Here is a 16,860-nt window from a genome sequence, read left to right on the forward strand (position 1 = left end):
ACTATAAAGTTCTGTGCAAATGTGCCCCCCAAAGACAAAGGCTGAATGAAGTAGTTTTATTTTTGTTCATTATTTTGGATCGACAACCACACAGCATCTCTGTTCCTCCTCTGCCTTTCCTTTAAGCCTCTGCCTCCAACAGGAATCCCCTTTTTACAGAAAGGACTTTGAATGTCCGAAGGGAGGTTTGTCATGGACAAACCAGTGTCTCACAGCTGTTTCTCCTGGTTTCCTAAGCCCCTGAGTCATGCAAAGGAGCTCTGGCCATCAGCTCCTCTCTGCCATCTTACCTTACTCTGCATCTTACCTTACCTAGGGTACAAGGAAAGTACCATCACCCCAGAGTGAGAACCTCCAAATGAAACTGGACCTCAAACTGTCCTCCTGCCCTGTGCCATGCCAGCAAACTGCCAGACTACCACCCCTGTAACACACATAGTTTCTGTAAAAGGATTCTACTTAAGCTTCACCCTATACCCGTGGTCGGCAAACTGCGGCTCTCGAGCCACATGCGGCTCTTTGGCCCCTTGAGTGTGGCTCTTCCACAAAATACCACGGTCTGGGTGAGTCTGTTTTGAAGAAGTGGCGTTAGAAGAAGTTAAAAAAAAAAAATGGCTCTCAAAAGAAATTTCAATCGTTGTACTGTTGCTATTTGGCTCTGTGGACTAATGAGTTTGCCGACCATTGCCCTAGAGTCATATTTATTCTGTGCCCCAGCTCCAGCCGTCTTTGGTTAAAGTTAATAGCAATGGCATTAAGTCAATAAGCCTCAGAGCATCCCAGGGAGGCAGGTCACCCTCAAGCACATTATCTCCCCTTAACAGATGGGGAAATGACGCCACAGGAAGATTAAATAACCTGCCCGGCTCAGCAGCCTGCCACAGGTGGAGCACAAGCCAATCCCAGCCCTCATGCCCGCTCGTGACCGTGAACGGAGAATGCCCTGGATAAAGGGTCCCATACAGTGAGGTGAAAAAGGAATAAGTGCAGAGGTGACCCTTAAAAACACTCCCGTGGTCTCTTTCCCTATGTCTCCCCGGAACGCCATGAGAGAAGGATGATTTTTAATATACAAGTCTTAGATGAGAGTGGTGGGTGTGGGTGTGGATGCAGTGAGAGGTCAGAAACAGGCCTGTAGGCAGCAAGTGGCCTCAGGAACTAGGATCAAAGGAAGGGCCAGGCCAAGCAGGGTTCTATCGGTGATCTCTGTCCTCTGTACCCCACAAGGCACTGCACAAACTGATGGACTCTGGCCTGAAATGATGGCCATTTCATTCCTTTACACCAGGGGTGTTGAACTCAATCAGAGAAGGGGCCAAAATCTAAAATCCAGCCTAAATCGCGGGCCGAATCGTTTACTGAACAGTCATAAACTGTCATTGTGATGGAAACGCAGCGGAGTGCAGTGATGACAGTGCGGTGCGGGCCACATTGCAAGGCCTGGCGGGACAGATTTGGCCCGCGGGCCTTGTGTTTGACACATGTGCTTTACACAATGGAGCGCTTGGACATCCAACGCGGGCAAGTCACTGAGAAACACATATAGGTGAACTGGGCTATGCCTGCACTCAAGAAACTTGAAACATCACCAAAGAGTATTCATAAATCTCTAAAATACAAAGTGAAAATTATTAGGACCCTAGCAGAGAGGCTGGCAGAATATCTGGGGATTGAACGGTGGGAGCTCACATCCAGCTATGGATGCAGCAGGGGGATACCAGAGCAGGCCTTGTGTAAGAGGGGACCGAGCTATGAAGAAGAGGCAATGAGACCCGCAGGAGTGGAGAGAAGGGCACTGGGGCAGCGGCTGGGGAATGGCATAGAAAATGCAAAGAAAGGAGATGGCACAGAGCTACACTGAAGACAAGTTCAGGAAGAGGGCTGGGGGGAAGAGGCAACGGGTATGTGAAGCAAGTATACACTGAGAGATTTAGTGTAGAAATGGCAGGGAGAAGCCATAACATCAAAGGTCTTGAGTGTGGAACTAAGGAGGTTAAATTTCCCTCCTAGCGACATTGCTCAGCACTGTAGCTTGTTCACAGAAGGCACTCCAATGTTGGTAGAGAAAGATGCAGAAAGGCAACTTAATTAGTGGAACATACAGGACAACTGAGAAACAAGACACCAAAAATATTGCCTCCATTTTTAAAAACCAATTAATATCTAGTCAGTACAACTCCTAAGTTTATTTTAACTACCTAAAATATACATTTTATTCTGCCCTAATTGGAGACCAAATAGCTGCCACCAGCTTCTCACCCAAGAACACTGTGAAAATTAATGATGAGGTAATGTCTGCGAGATGCTCAGAGCTCTTTGGAGATGTGTGGCAAAAGGCATCGCTGGAATTAATATTTAAAGAGATTCTACCCAGCCCTGATCTCTTTTTCTGCAGACTAATGTTACGTCCGCAGGATAAGGTGGATGCCAGATTGGCCTCTAAATAAACCTTTCCAACAGACGGTGCCCAAAGCAGGTGTCCTCCTGAGTGCCTTATATGTGGCTGAAGACACCAGCCCAACAAAGCAGGAGTGGTTTCCTACTTGGCCATCCAGGTTTATCCAAGGATGCAGGGGGGGGGGGGGGGGTGCAGAACGCATCAGATAGCAAAGCAACACAGATTTCAAACAGCGGTCTTCTTGGGGACCCCACTGGTTAGGCATGAGGGCAGTGAAGACTTCAAGGGGAATGATTTTAGCAAAACCCACATCCTACGCCAGTTAGCATTTTTAGGTCTAACGTAGTATGTACCTAAGAAAAGAGGAAGTAAGAATAGCTCCGAGGGCTCAATTACAAATGGAGTGGCAAAAAATAATTTCAGAAGCTCAAGGGGAAAAAAATCGATCTATTTCCTTTCCCCAAAGCTTTCACTTCTATAAATACACTCACAAAGGACCCAAGTCCACTCTCCCTTCTGAAAACACTACCTGTCTGGAATTTGCAAGATAAACAATGTGTCTGAACGGCTTTCAACCCAATGAGACTCAAACTCTGCTCTCCAACGGCTTATCTCTTCTTCTTACTGAACACTACCCCTCCCTCCCCCGATTATAAAGGTAATATATGTGCTTGGTAGAAAATTTTGAAAATTTTCTCCCTGGAAAATAAGAAGGTAAAAACGTATTCACTACCTTCCACAAACTGCTAATTACCCTTCTAGACTTTTGGGTGAAAATACACATTTTCAACATTAACTGGGAACTTACTATATGTACTGGTTTATAGCCTGATTTTACGCTTAAAACAATTCTCCTGCCTCCTTTTTTTTTTTTTTTTTTTTTTAAATATATTTTATTGATTTTGTACAGAGAGGAAGGGAGAGAGATAGTTAGAAACATCGACGAGAGAGAGTCATCGATCAGTTGCCTCTTGCACACCTCCTACTGGGGATGTGCCCGCAACCAAGGTACATGCCCTTGACAGGAATCAAACCCGGGACCCTTCAGTCCCCAAGCTGACGCTCTATCCATTGAGCCAAACCGGTCCCGGCTCTCCTGCCTCTTTCTTATTCTACAACATTCTTTTTCTTTTTTTAAATATATATATATATTTTATTTTTTACAGAGAAGAAGAGAGAGGGATAGAGTTAGAGACATCGATCAGCTGCCTCCTGCACACCCCCTACTGGGGATGTGCCCGCAACCAAGGTACATGCCCTTGACTGGAACTGAACCCGGGACCCTTCAGTCCAAAGGCCGACACTCTATCCACTGAGCCAAACCTGTTTCGGCTACAACATTCTTTTTCATATAGCTGGGGAGGGCCGTTTGTAAAGCTATCACTGCACATTTGGTTTACTTTAGCAATGTCTGTATTACAAGGTGGAGATAAGCATCTTTGCATAAAACATCACTAGTTATTTGCTTAGGATGAATTCCCAGGAGAGGCACTGCTGGGTGGAAGGCTGCACAAGGTTTTAAGACTTTAGAAAGGTGATTCCAGTCTCGCTCCCTCAGACAATGGGAAAGCTATTTCCCCCAACTGCACACTGACCCCTGATTTAGTAGAGTCATTAATGAGGAGCTGCTGCTTTTATTGTATTTGCAGCTTTATGATTACTCTGGAGGCAGATTTCCCCCCACCCCCGATATGTTTAGTGTCTATGGTTCAGAGAATTTTTAAAATTGTGTGCATCTATTCGTGGGAAAGCCAATATCCTACTCCCTCTTCAAAGGTATATACCCAACCTCCCGCCCAAGAGCAGCCCAGTGCCCCTCTTCTCCCCACCCCCCACTCAGCACCTGCTACCCACATTTTCTCTTTAGTGCCCTCCACTCCTTTCTTAACATTTTACAGTCCCAGAAGTAAGTCAGACTCAAAACCCAATAATCAGTCATTTATTTTCTCATCCTTTTATTCGCCTGATAGCTCTTCAGGGTCTGTAATGCTCCAGGCACACCATACTAAGAGATAAACAAAACATGATGAGAAGCTCAGAGTGGGAGAGTTCACGGGGACCAAACTGCAGAAATAGATTTGAATTAAGGGAAAACGTGGAGAAACGTGGAGTTTTCCTGGTAGGTGAGGGCACAGAGCAGACTAGCAAAGGTCCTGAGACATGCTAAAAGTGTCACCTTTTGAAGGATTATTTTCATTATTAAGGCATGAGAATGAGGGGCTAAAGATGAGAATGAAAAGTTAGTTCATGCTGAATTCACCTGCTATTCTCCTCTCTTCCCTGCACCTCCGCTCTGCTTGCAATCCCTGGCCCTTCTCCAGTGCGAACTCCAAAAGCCTTCTGGAGAACCGTCCTCACCATCCATCTCTCCACACTTCTCTGCTGGGGGAGGGAGGGGAGAGGAGAGGAATCCTGGCACTCACAATCTACTCAGCAATCCCCAATGAATAGATGGCTTTGTTTGCTGATTCCTGGGTATATGCTTTATCAGTCGAGCTAGGAAAGAAACTTCTGGATAGTGACACATTCTCTCACACCCCTAGCCTCTTGACATATGGCTAACTTATAATAGGCAACCAATAAAAGCTTATAGAACCTAACCAAATTAAATTGGGTAGAATAAATACAAGAGAAGGCATGATAGTGCACAATGTGTAATTATCATTCAGGCAACTGGGAAAATGGAGACTGTCTTTGAAAATTAGCCCTGAACACAATCGTGGCAGAAGATAGATGAATTCTCTTTAGGCGTGTAATCCTACGTCTACCAAGACATTTCTCGGTGAGGCACACAGCGGTGCTTGGTAAGCTGTGCTGCACATCCTGAGAGCTCTGTGAGGAAAGGTCAATATATTCTGGAGGTTTGGATTTCTTTTTCCTTTGCAGAAAGGCAGGAGGAGAAGAGAGGAAACAAGGTCCCTAACCTGCATCTCGGCTGGGGTTTTCCACGTTGATACTTTCAATTCCAAAAGGAAAAATTCTAATGCCACCAGGGAGGAACCGGCCTCCATCATTCATTCTTTCATTCAGGCAACAAGCGTTTTTTGGGGATAATTCTTCCCAGAAGGCAAAGAGCCCATTCATTCCTCAAATGGCTAGTCTCTTCCTATTCTGGTTTGGACTCCTCCAGCTCTGGATTCAGCCCCTACCATAGCACTCCTCACAATGCTGTCCTTGTTTGTTCCCACACTGGGCTGTGACCACGACAAGGCTGATGACTGTTTCCCTCTCCCTACGTGCCCCGGGGCCTACCACATCGCCCTCCACATAGTGGCTGATCAACCTGCGACGTGAAATTAAATGTAGTGCCAGGGCTATAAGCGACCTTAGAAACCACCCAGAACAGAGACGGAAAACTGAGGCCCAGCCAGGGAAAGCGACCTCTCCAAATACACACAGAGTGGGTAGTAGCTTGCAGATGGAAGACAGGAAGAAATCCAGGATGCTAGCAATGCTCGGGGTGTTAGGAAGCAGAGGGGCTTAATGGAATTTGGAAAGGATGATGTCGACTTGGGGGAAAACCAAGTCTGAGTCTGGACGGTCCCTAAGGCATGGAACACGTCCTTCCTCTCTCTTCTCCACCGCAGCCCTCCAGATAATATAAAAAGGAAATTAACATTTACTGAGTATTTGCCATGTGTATGTGGGTGGAAAACAGCAACCATATCTCCATGTGATCGGATCCTCCACTTAGAGATAATCAACGAAATAAGAAAGTAAATAATGGCCGAAACCGGTTTGGCTCAGTGGTAGAGCGTCCGCCTGCGTACTGAAAGGTCCCAGGTTCGATTCCAGCCAAGGGCATGTACATTGATTGTGAGCACATCTCCGGTAGGGGGTGTGCAAGAGGCAGCTGGTTGATGTTTCTTTCTCATTGACTTTTCTAGCTCTCTATCTCTCTCCCTTCCTCTCTGTAAAATATCAATAAAATATATTAAAAAAAAGAAAAAGAAAAAGAAAGAAAGTAAATAATGTGCCTAAGGTCATGCAGCCAGAAAACCCAGGTTTGACTGAATAAAAAGTCCAGCACCTTCTCACTGCCTCTCTGACCCTCGTCCTGAGGCTACACAGTGCCAAGGAAGAGCAGCTGGACCGAGTGAGAAAGTTCAGAGGTGAGTGTGGCCATGACCCAGGACAACGGGCAGCAGTTCCAGAGGCTGGACATTAGTTCAGCAGCCTTCCCATCCTCTGAAAGCTTAGCCCCCCTCCAGAAGCAGGTATAGGACAGACACAGAGGCCCACAGACGCCCTTGACTGAGCTAGGACACCACTTGTGATTGCAAAGAGCAATGAGGGCTCGCAATGAGGGCAGCTGGGAGCTACATGCAAGTAAGGCAGTCACCATAGGCACAGCCTTCATTGCTTCAGTAACACTGTATGCTCAGGACTCAGCCCTCTTCTCGGCTCTGGGTTGAGTGAGCAGCAGGGCTCAGCCCAAGAGACGCTCACAGTCAAGTGGCACTGGTTCCACAGAAACACCCCAGGACCACACCACCTGGAGAGGTTATCTTGGAGGGACGAGGGGGCAGGAGAGGGAGAGCTTCCCCGGCCTGGAAAAAGACTTCCCAGACAAAGCAGGATGCTTTAATGTGGGGATATTCCCAAGCGGTTGCATCGAACAAGCCTTGGCAAATGGAAAAATCGCTGTTCTTTAAACCCAGAAGCAAAATGAGTCGCGAACTGCTCCAGTTCCCTGTTCATGGGGCTCCACGCAGTGCAGCTGGAATATCTATCTGCCTTACCAGGTGATCCGTAAGGTCCCCTTCAAACCTGAGGCTCTTCCGGTTCAGCTCTGATTGGATGGCCAAGAAGAGGACAATCACGGGCCCTGGTGGGAGTACAATTGAGGGCACCTTTGGGTGTACTGCTTTACTGGACTTCCCCTCTTTCTCTCTCTCTCTCTCTTACTCACTCACTAGGGCTCAGTTTAAATGTCAGTCCCTCCTGGAAGCTGCAGACAGGGCAGGGTCTGATTCACCTGTCTTCTCCCATCTCCTCCCACCTTCATCCCTAGGCAGGTCTTTCTTAGCCAAGACCTTGAACTCTGTGGAGCAGAGGCCAGGAGGATGCTCTGGACAGGTGTGAGGCGGTAATCCTGGAGCAGCAGTGACAGCCACAAGTTGGGAGCTGCTCGGTGCCAGACCTTCAGGCCACTGTTCTCCCTCTGCTTACCCCCGCTCCATCATCAGCTTCGCCAGACTCGGGAATATCAAATGCAAACCAAGTGGTGCCCATGCTTTTTTGAAGAAAAGTACATCTTTGGTGCACTGCATTTGGAGAGCCCATTAGCCAGCAGCAGCAGACTGAAGATCTCACCTAAAGAACCATGGGCCCGGGCAGCTGGGCTCAGTGGTTGAGCACTGACCTATGAACCAGGAGGTCACGGTTTGATTCCCTGTCAGGGCAGATGCTCTGGTTGCGAGCTTGATCTCAGTTGGAGGCGTGCAGGAGTCAGCTAATCAATGATTGTCTCTCATCATTGATGTCTCTATCTTTCCCTCCCTCTCCCTTCCTCTCCGAAAAGGAAAAACAAAAAACAAAACAAAACACAAAAAACCTTGGGACTTGCCCTAGCCAGATGTCCCAGTTGATTGGGGCATCATCATGTACACCAGTGTTTCCCAAACTTCTCTCAGGATGAGAATCACCTGGTGGAGTTGTTAAAGTACAGATTCCTGAATCCCAACTAAGAAGTGCTAAACTAGAATTTTGGGAACATATAGGTAAAATTGTAAAACTAGTACTCTAAGCTTAGACGGGATTCAGGAATCTGTAGTTTAACAACTCCACCAGGTGATTCTCATCCTGAGAGAAGTTTGGGAAACCCTGGTGTACACCAAAAGGTTGTAGGTTTGTAGAGAGCACCTGGGAAGGCACGTGAGCATTTCTCTAATTATTGTCAGCTGCATCCAGTGGCCTTAGCAGAGCCACGCCCTGGAAACACGCCTTGCCAGAGGCTGGAGTGTCGTCAGCTTGACCTTCAGCCGACGTGCCAGGGGGTGGGTTTCGTTATCTAAATCCAGCCAAGCACCAGGAATGAATAGGACTCGGGCCCGCCTAAGAATGCACATAATCTCCTATGTCTTGACTTTTTAGTAAAACTTCCTGGTTTTTGCTGTATAAAATAAACACCCTGTATTGGCTCTGGGTCCCAGTCTCTCTATCAGAGGACAGTGGTCACACCCAGTCCCAGCTTTCCCTACTGTATTTGTGTCTGTCTCTTTCATTTTCTCAATCCCCTACTCAAGAACTGGACTGCTCTCTAGCCGAGCTGGACTCGGAAAAGAGAGAAATATTTTTATAGGTTTGATTCCTGGTCAGGGCACATATCTAGGTTGTGGGTTCGATCCCCAGTCTGGGTGCATAGAGGAGGCAACTGATTAATTTTTCTCTGGCATATTGATGTTTCTCTTTCTCTGTCCCCCTTCCTCTCACTTTATAATCAATAAGAACATTTCCTCCAGCTGGTTGGGCTCAGTGGATAGGGTTTCAGGTTCGATTCCAGTCAAGGGCACATGCCCAGGGTGTGGGCTTGATCCCAGGTAGGGGGCCTGCAGGAGGTAGCCGATCAATGATTCTCTCTCATCATTGATGTTTCTATCTCTCTCCCTCTCTGAAATCAATAAAAAATATATATAAAAATAAACAAATTGATTAATTTAAAAAAATCATACCCTTGAGTGAGGATTTTAAACTAAAGAACCTTGGAACTTCTGAAACAGGCTAGTGAAAGGGCAAGGAGGTCACACTACAGCACACTTCAGGGCTGCAAAGCAGCATTTCCTAATTTTTTATTATTTTTTTTTTTTTTTACAGAAAGAGGCATGTGTTTGGGCACTGAGAACATAAATAAATTCCCTCAAGTTCACTGAGCCAATCTCAGACTAAGTTACAGGGGAAAGGCAAGGGCACTAAGACTACCTCTGTGTCCCTTCTCCGCCGAGAGCACGTTGACTGCGGTGTCTCCCTTAAGTCTAAGGACTGGTAATGAATATTTTAATAGCACAGCGTCTCCTTCCCATTGATAAAAACTCCACTGACTAGCTAGAGCCTGCTGGTGAAAAGGAGGGAGGGAGTGGACCAGCAAGACCCCGTGTTTCCTAGGGCAGCCTAATCCCTGAGCCCCTCCCACCTCTGTGAACAGGGACGATAGAGCGGCCCTGCGTCCTCACTGGGCAGCCAGGACACTACAGGAAGAGAGGGACACGAAACATCCAGAATGAAGACCTGAGGCCAGTGCCTCCGGAGAGCTGGGTTCAGATACAACTGAGAGAGAAGACAGTCCCATGGGGGGGGGGGGGGGGGGGAGAAAGTGGAGATCCCAAAGGCGGAATGGCAGCCCCTAAAAAGGATGCCCACACCCTAACCCCAAGAACCTGCAGCTGTTATCTTATTTGGAAAAAGGGTCTTTACAGATGTAATTAAGTTAAGGATGGATCCTCAGGCAGGAGTTTATCCCAGGTTATCGGGGTGGTCCCTAAATCCCAAGGCACGGGTCCATCTACAAGTGAGGTGGAGCGAGCTTTGACACAGACACAAGAGAAGGAGGCAATGGGACAGGAAGCAGAGACTGGGGTGATGTGTCCACAAATCAAAAAATGCCAGCAACGCCCTAACTGGTTTGGCTCAGTGGATAGAGCATCAGACTGCGGACTGAAGGGTCCCAGGTCAATTCCAGTCAAAGGCATGTACCCCTGGTTGCAGGCACATCCCAGGAGGAGGTGTGCAGGAGGCAGCTGATCGATGTTTCTCTCTCATTGATGTTTCTGGCTCCCTATCCCTCTCTGTAAAAAGTCAGTAAAATATATTTTAAAAGAAAAGGAAAGGAAATGCCAGAAGCTAGAAGAGGCACAGAAAGGATTCGCCCCGAGAGCCCCCAGAGGGAGTGTGGCGCTGCCCACACCTTGATTTCAGATTCCTGGTCTCCGGGACTGAGTGAGAATACGTTTCTGCTGTTTTAAGCCAAGACTGTGGTGATTTGTAATGGCAGCCTCAGAGAGCAACACACCACCTTGGAGGAATTGGACGGATGATGAGGCACTTGAGTCCCAGAGACGGGGCCGAGTCGCCCAGAGCCACTCCATGTGAGCACTGGTTCGGGTCACAGCCCAAAAGGTCACTATGACACCGACATGCACACAGCTCCCCGTGGCCCAGTGTACTGCCCATGAGAGGGCTGGACAGCAAACTCTAGGGGGACCACAGAGAGTCTAACTCGGCCTCAGCTGTGCTAAACGAGGCCAGGCTTTAACGTGAGGCCGCTGTGGTCCTTCTGGCTGGGCTGCCGTGGCCACCCCTGCACAGCATTCAGCATACACTGCATACACGGAGGCATTCTCACTGAAGACGTGAAGACTCGGGGACCTGCTCCCCGTCTTTGAATGTCCCCAGGGCTAACTGGCCGTCCAGCGGAAGAAGACACGGATTCTTGCCGGAGGCTTCAAAGGGCGGAATCAAGGCCAATGGGGCGGCTGCTGCCGGGAGGAAGGGTTTGGTGGAGCACAATGAAGAACTTTCTAATAATCGGAGCCCGCTGACAATGGCACAGGAGTGCCCCGGGGATTGGCGGCCTCAGCAGAGAGGCGGGCTGGGTAGGGGAATTCCTGCACCAGACAAAGGCAGCTCTTCATCCTCTCCGGAGCTGGCAACCCTGTTTGAAGATCCATGACTGGTCAGCTAAAATATCCTGTACAACGTCCTGCGTGGATCTAGGTTTTCGGAATATAGACAGGGACTGCTCTAAGGAGCTTACTACAGAGCTTTTGCAAAGAACTAAGTACTGCAACTACCCAGGAGTGAGCTCAGGGAAGAAGTGATTATTTCTTCTTGCCCCTATATACAAAATGTCCCCCGCCCCCAGGAAGAAAGGAAGAGGAAGGACATACATCTCCATGTGAACGCCACCCTCTAACCTGAGCAGGAGCCCACGGCACACGCCTCAGGAGCGAGGAGCCCTGGACAGCCTGGGCTTGGGCTCCTTCTCCAGGGAAAGCCAGAGAGAAGAGAGGCTCCAGGAATCATTTCCATAAGAAGCAATAAATAGCACCCTCATCTCTCTTTCAATCATTGCTTTTCCTTTTGCAGCCTTCTCATTTCTACGTTTGGAACAAAGGAAACAACAAAGCCGTAAACTCAGATCTTAATTACATGGATGCTCACAAGTGAGCCTGGGAGAGCTTGTTTTGGGGGGGTATTAAGGGGGAGTATTACTATCGCTGGGGGTGACAAGGTCTCACCCACCCTCTACGTTCTGGATACACAGGGAACAGGAAGCTCATTTCTCACCTGCCCGCTCATCTGTCTTCTCTGAAGTCAGTACCTCAGAGAACTGAGCACCGTCGCATCCGGATGAACTCCTCTGAAGCTCTTTCCGTTCAGGATTTTGAACATTTGCCATGTTACTACCCTTTTTACTGACGCGGCCGAGCTCAGATCATTCCTCAAGAGAGGCCAAAAGCACGTACTTTCATACTTTAAATTTACCACCATATCTTTTTTAGCCGTAATTAGTGCTTTCTCTCTCTCCCTTCCTCCTCCCCGCCCACCCCCCAAATAATCAGTGTTAAGCACACATGTCATTTAGCAGCAGCTTCTGAAAAGATCGGAGGCCTGACCATTTCTAACCATGGGCAAAAAGGCCTCCAAACATCAGGCGGGTCCTTGAAAAGCAGTGTCATTCCGTTGCAAATAATGGCTTACCGCCCTCCCATCAGCTGGCCAGGCACCAAATCGCGCTTCCCACCGTCCTTCAGGCAGAGAGTTAACTTTATATCATCTGAGCCGCATCATGTCATCCATAGTTACCCACACAAATTTAAGTCTGTGTTATCCTGCCTCCGTGAGTGTATATTAAGGTTGGTGTATCTCTTAGACTACAGTAAAAATACAATGACAGCAGCTGCGCATAAGTCAAAATTTTATATACTGAATGGTGTTAAGTACCCAAGCATGCTTGGTATTTGAAAGCTTTCCATACCAGACCTTTCGATACGGTGAATCCTTGTATGATATATACAATTATTTCCAAATTTATCTAGCTTGAAGGTTCAACTGTTACATATATATTTAAAACAGGCCTAAAAGCTAAATTCAAAATTCAGACCTACCTCCGGGGTTGCATCAACGCTTCACCAGATGGAGGACCTATTCCGAGGCCTCTGGATGCTGCGAGTGAGTTCCGCTGAGAACCACAACCCCCGAGCTTCAGCGGGCTGCTTCTGGCTGGACTCAAACCAGATCTCAGGGAAATCACAGGCTTTTGTCAATCCAGTGCAGCAAAGACATACTGACTTTGCACTCAGGCGAGGCTCTGGGAGAAGGGCTGCAGGGTGAGTCCCGCCCTCCCAGGGACTTCTCAAGGCCATGGCCACAGACACAGGTGACCACACACAAAACCCTTCCAGGTTAATGGCGATGGTGGCTCCGGGAGAGGTACTGAGTGTGGTGGGAGGTCAGGAGAAGAGGGAAGCTCTAGGACAAGGGCATCTGGAAGGTGGCTCCTGGGGCAGATAGGATACGAGCTGAGCTTTAGCGAGACCACCAGGGCTGAGGCCCGTGCCAGGCAGAGGGGCCAAATGGAGAAGCAAAGGCCTAGAGACCTGGGGGTGGAGGGAGTAAGTGTGGTGGAGCGGGTGAGGGAGGAGGGGGCCTGAGGGACTGCGAGAAGGGAGGCAGACAGCCCATCCGATCTGCGCAGCTGAGGACTCTGGACTTCCTTATCCTCACACCAGGGACCCACTGAAGGTCTCTGGGCCCCGCTTTACAGAAAACAGAAGCCTGAGGTTCGGAGAGAGAATGGACATCTGAGGACATGTTTGAGAAAGAGTTAAGAAGTAAGAATGACGTGACTCAGCCGGTGACTAGATTTCAGTAAGGAGGGATCCGGAGGGAGGGCACGTTCTTAGATGACTATGCTCCCTGCTGTGGAGTTTCCAGCCTGGGGCTGGGAGGGGGACCTGGCCGTCAGTCCCGCAGGGAGAGGGCGTGGCTAGCTTTGGAGGTGGCTCCGTGGGCCTGGCCCTGCCCATGCTTCCCTTTGCATAGTGAGCACCTCCAGGAACACTACTCTTAGGCCTCGCCAATGAGAAAGGGGATGAGGGAAAGGAAGAAAGGGGCAGGAGGGAGAGGGGCAGAGAGAAAAGGTGGAGGGTGATGAAGGGAGGGAATGAGGGAAAGAAGGGAGGGGGGAAGGGCTCCTGAAGTGTCTACCGTGAGTACCCCGAAAGCAGCAGCAGCAGCAGCAGCAGCTCACCATATCACTCGGGGCCTGGCTTTGCAGGAGAGAGTGCTAAGGCTGAGAGTTCCCTTTTTCAAAACTCCTAAGCCATAGTATGAAAGGGGCAGATAATCTGCTCTACAGTCTCCCCAAAACCATAGGGATGATGTCTGTGCAGACAGCCGGGCTGGTCCTATAACACACCAAACCCTTTCAGGCCTCCAGCCTCCACACTGGCTGTTCCCTCTGCCACTTCACTTTATTTATTTATTTATTTTTATTTTTATTTTTTAACATATTTTATTGATTTTTACAGAGAGGAAGAGAGAGGGATAGAGAGTTAGAAACATCGATGATTGATCAGCTGCCTCTTGCACACCCCCTACTGGGGATGTGCCCGCAACCAAGGTACATGCCCTTGACCGGAATCGAACCCGGGACCTTTCAGTCTGCAGGCCGACGCTCTATCCACTGAGCCAAACCAGTCCCAGCTATTTATTTATTTTTTATTAAATATAGATTTTATTGATTTTTTTACAGAGAGGAAGGGAGAGAGATAGAGAGCTAGAAACATCGATGAGAGAGAAACATCGACCAGCTGCCTCTTGCACACCTACTGGGGATGTGCCCGCAACCAATGTACATGCCCTTGACCGGAATCGAACCCGGGACCCTTCAGTCTGAAGACCAACGCTCTACCGCTGAGCCAAACCGGTTTCGGCTGCCACTTCACTTTTGTTTGGTGCTTACTACATACCTGGCACTAGTCTAAGTACTTTACATACATCATCTCCCTTAATCCTCACAACAGCCCTGTCAGGTAGGGTGGTTATTATTCCAAGTTTTGATGAAGAAATTGAAGTCCAGCCTGGCCAGCATGCCTCAGTGTTTGAGTGTCTATCTATGAACCAGAAGGTCATGGTTTGATTCCCAGTCAGGGCATATGCCCAGGTTATGGGCTTGATCCTCAGTGTGGGCAGTCGATCAATGATTCTGTCTCATCATTGATTCTCTCTCTCTCTCTCTCTCTCTCTCTCTCTCTCTCTCTCTCTCTCCTCCCCCTTTCCTCTTTGAAATCAATTTTTTAAAAAGAAATTGAAACCTAGAAGATGAATTAACCTGATCATTCATATATTTAGGTGTTGGAGGGACCAGTGTTCAAGCCCAGGTGGTGTGGCCCCAGGGCCTGCCTTCTCTCGCAGAGCTGCCCTGCCCCTCCCTCCGCTCTTGTCGTGACTGGCTCCTTCTCTCCTCCCACTCTCAGTGACTCAGACAGGCCTTCCCTGCCCACCCCCAAAGGGAGCACCCTGGCTTATCTTATCTCACGTTACCCTGCTTTTCTCCTTCTTCGCTCTTAGCACTACCTGTCATTATTTATGTGTTTACTTGTTTGTTGTGTCTCTCCAACTAGAATATAAATCCAGGATATTCCCCTTTGTTCCCATGTCTTCCCGGGGCACTGAGAATCATTCTCTGGCGCAGAGCAGGTGTTCCATGAATAACTGCAGAGTGAATAAACGAAGTACAGTATCGTGGATGCTATACAGGGTCATAAGGTATTGCACCACCGTCCTTACATCCTCGCCTTTTCACCTTCCTTGGCTACTGCAAATCCCCAGCAACGTACCCAAGGCAAACGGGAGCCAGCACCTCACTCCCAGTATATACGGACAACACTGATCTATTTATAACTGTGTCTGACTGTCAAATCCCCTCATCTGGGTCCTTGAACAGGTAGTGACAAGCTTCTGGGAGACAGGAACTGCGGATTCCAGTTAACCCTCTGTGGCCTTCCAGCACCTAACCGTATTTACAGGGCAGCGGCTGCTGCTGATGTCCGTGTCTGATCTGAGCACCTTCCAAATATCAGAAAGCCCCCGCCCGCCCCCTGAATGAGGAGGCACCTTGAATGCAGAGGACGTTGTCACGGGAATTTCATGCTGATGGTGAGGTTTCTAAAACAAAAAGTACCACTTGATACCCCGATGGTGTCTAGCAACCTTTATGGCGCTTGCCCCCGAACACGCTAATAAAAGATGTTATCAAACACCCGTTGTAAGCAAACACGCAGGCACTTTTACAAACATGATCTCATTTAACCCCGTGAGTTTGGAATTACTAGCCTTCCCCTTTTACAAGTGAGAGTAGTGAGGCTCAGAGGCGAGCTCTCCCAATGCCAGTGTGGATCTAGGGCCGGGCCTGGAGCCTCCCGCCCCCCTGCTCCCCGTCTGTCCTCTGCGTGGACGTGCCCTGCCTTCTCCGGTGCTCCATCCAGGCCCCGAGTTCTCCAGCCTCTGAAGCTTGGCTCGGACCGGTTCCTTGACCTACAATGGCCTGTCCACCTGTTGAAATCTTCTGCTTCCTTCTGCCCTCCAAGGTGCAGGCTTCCCTATCTCCCCCATTGGAATCCGCCCTCCCCAGTGTTTCCAGAGGTCCCACGTGTGAATAACGCCTGGCACGGCCGTGTGATCTAATCCTCTTTATCCCTCCCTAGACCTGAGCTCCTTGAGAGTAGGGCTGATCGGTGTTCTCCCTGTTTGTGCCCTGAAGGAGTGCGGAGCAAGTGCTTGCTGAACCACCAGAAAATGAAGTACGTAACAACGGGCCTTCGAATGCTTCTGCGAGATCCAAGTTCTCTGGACAAATCAGACGGAGTCCCAGGCAGGAGAGGCCAGCATGGCCCACAGGCTCTGCCATTCTCCCACTCCCCTTCCAAAGCACTCCCACTGGCGTTCTGATTTCAAAAAGCTTGAAACTGAAAACCAGGAAGTCGAGGAAGGAAATAAAATAATAAAATCACTTCCATAAGAATCCTTTCATAGTAATGGGTTTCCGCCACTCACTGGGAAACGGCTGGGGCAGCACCAAGAGGCTGTGCCTTGGGCAAAAAGAACCAAGTTTTGGATGAGCTAACCCCGAGCTTGTCCAGCTGGGGCTGCACCCGCACCCACCTGTCCTGGAACACGCGTGCTACCTGCGCTTGCAACACTGCAGGTCGCTCACGGCACACCTAAATTCAACACCCATCACAGGATGATTTTATATCGGCTCGACTGGAAAACATCTTGACCGTCGCCTTAGACTAGAAACCAGCAGATGCTAGCCTCTATGTCAGGACTCCTAGAACCGTGCGTTCATTACACCCCCCGCCCCCAAGCAACTATTTTGAGATTTTTATTAAGATAAACTGACTCACAAACAGAGACGCTTCCTGATGTATAAGCCACTTTGAAAACAAATCATTACG

The 16,860-nt window shown here is 48.9% G+C and overlaps 1 protein-coding gene across 2 annotated transcripts in view; it reads right to left on the bottom strand.

The window, feature by feature from the left end:
* FRMPD1 (FERM and PDZ domain containing 1) overlaps nt 1-16,860 on the bottom strand; it is a 102,007-nt gene that overhangs the window by 43,520 nt on the left and 41,627 nt on the right. The window lies entirely within an intron of this gene.

This window comes from Pipistrellus kuhlii, unplaced genomic scaffold, assembly GCF_014108245.1.
Source record: "Pipistrellus kuhlii isolate mPipKuh1 unplaced genomic scaffold, mPipKuh1.p scaffold_m20_p_12, whole genome shotgun sequence".
NCBI classification, from domain to species: domain Eukaryota; kingdom Metazoa; phylum Chordata; class Mammalia; order Chiroptera; family Vespertilionidae; genus Pipistrellus; species Pipistrellus kuhlii.